Source organism: Aplysia californica, unplaced genomic scaffold (genome assembly GCF_000002075.1).
Source record: "Aplysia californica isolate F4 #8 unplaced genomic scaffold, AplCal3.0 scaffold00068, whole genome shotgun sequence".
Classification (NCBI taxonomy): domain Eukaryota; kingdom Metazoa; phylum Mollusca; class Gastropoda; order Aplysiida; family Aplysiidae; genus Aplysia; species Aplysia californica.
The window spans coordinates 804635-807100 of record NW_004797338.1 but is presented as its reverse complement, the minus strand read 5'-3'; positions in this window follow the sequence as shown (position 1 = coordinate 807100).

Here is a 2466-nt window from a genome sequence, read left to right as displayed (position 1 = left end):
ACACACACACACACACACACACACACACACACACACACACACACACACACAAACTCACACACTTGAACGTTTTAACTTTCAAAAGCCTCACCCGTAAAGAGCTATAAACGCCATATCATAATACTGGGTGACTTTATAAGAATGAACCGATTTCATTACGCAATATTTTAATATGGAAAATCAATAGAAAACTCAAGCTAAGTCACAAAAATATCCAACTCACAATCAGTTTCCATTTCCTGTCTTACAAGTGTTAGTGTTTAATGTGGTCAACACCAGCAGCACGGGCAACATTAAAGCGATAAGAGAATTCATCCAGACTCATTTTGGCATTATCACGGTCTTCTGCGTTGTTCACTGAATTGTTGTTTGATGCTAGTGGTCATCGGTGGAACATAAATGCGATATCTTAAATAGCCCCACAAGAAAAAAATCACACACGGTGAGATGAGATCTGGGGTTATGGCAGGAAAAGCACAGATACTATACGTTCTTGCGCTACCGTACTCCGACCGTCTAGCACAGAGAGCAAGGTCTTTAGCTACCTTTCTGACCAATCTATCACTGGCTCCAAAAGCTAGATTACTCATCTTTCAAATAGCCACAGACTTACTCCTCAACGATGCTTGAGAACTGAAGTAACCTTGACCATCAATGAACATTAATGAAAATTAAGAAATATTTTTTTTTTAAAATAACAACCTCAATTAACTGACGTCATGAAACGGTTCATTCTTTTTTAATTACTGTGTAGTATAATTGTTACCACTGTGAAGATTTCAGATACTTGAGGCATCACGGGTTCAGTTAAAACTGATAGTTGTTCACGTACATAATTCAATTATGGTAAAAATGCTTTTTCTGTGATCTTCAAAGTATAGCACAAAAGTAGGTTTCAATAAGGTTATGAACGAAAACTTTAAGCCCCCTCGGTCAGGAAACTGACCAACGGTGGGACAATTAAAACTCAGGCCATTCCTCATTTTTCTTTTTCTTTTCTCTTTTTTTTTTCGGAGGAAGTCTGCCACGAATGCGGCTCGCCGATGAACAAAAAATCGTTAATAAACTTATGGAAAATTATGTTCTTTGTTAAAAATGCAATCAAATTTCGGAACCAGCGTATCAAAATTATCAAAAGAACTCGTGGGTGATTTTTGATCTTACTGAATTTTGAAGATAAAAATAAAAGGTTGTTCGTTTTTTTAAAAACCAAGATTGAATTATAAATAACATTCTTATCACAAAGAGGTACTGGCAAATGTCTGTCTTAACTGAACGTCTAATATCCCCTTTAATCGTTTTTGGGTCACATCCAATAACCTTTTATCAAGTCATTACACTTTTTAGTACTTCAGATCAGACGAAAATTTAATCACTGTCGGGCTTGGGTAAAATTTACCAGAAAGGACTAAGTTAATACTCTACATTATTATATAATACTATAAGCTAACGTTGGAGAAAAAAAAAAGCCAACAACAATTTGATGCACAACTCAGACAATGGGGAAAAAAGGGGAAAAAAAAAACAATGGGGAAAAAAAGTGAGAATAAAGGGACATAATGCATCTAACACTTATATCATTTTTTTTCTAGCAGTGGTAGTTTCCCTTGAGTTACAAGTTTCACAGCATTCGCGCACGTTGCTTCAATAAATTCTTTTTTTCCCCTTTTGTTTCAAAAACAACCTCAAAATTATGTATACACACATTGCTTTCTTTGGTTTTGCCTTTAGATATATTTATGTTTCTGAGTGTATATCATTTTTATAACCACCGGTGCGCATTGCTTTCCAAAAGAATACTAAAATGACTATTTTCAAAACATTCATGTATCTTTTTGACAGAACAATCGTAAGTCAAGGGTCGGCAGATCCGCCATGAATTGTCATCCCTCTTCGCAATATTTAGTATTGTTTATCATTATTAAGCGTAACAACGAAAAAAAAGGATGATAGTGTGTACGTTAGCAATAGTAAAGTATATTATTGAAAACAAAGTAAAAAGTTACAACAAAAGCCATAGATAAGGGTTTAGACATTGTCCCCGTTTTATGTCAAGTCATAAAATACAATTATTTTTCAAATATTTGATTTGAAAAAAGAAAAACAACAACAACCAAACAAAGAAACATTAAACAAGTTGGGACGAAGAATGGGGTTGGGGTGGGGGCGGGGTCCGCTACAATCAACTTGCGAACCAATAATTCATCTAACCCTCTTCGTATTGCACGGTTTAGATATTATTTTCGAAAAACTACACATTAACTTCAATTATTAGTTTATTTCCAAGTTTTCCAGGGAGCAACAAACGACACAGACGCTTCTGGGAAACCTGGCGGTTTGCTCAAAGAATTGGAATAAAATCATATGCCTTGGAGTAGGATCCCAAGCTTTTCTTTCACTCCATTTTGTTCTTGTAGCTGTTTGATACTGATTCCCTTGATGACCGCGTGTGTGTGTGTGTGTGTG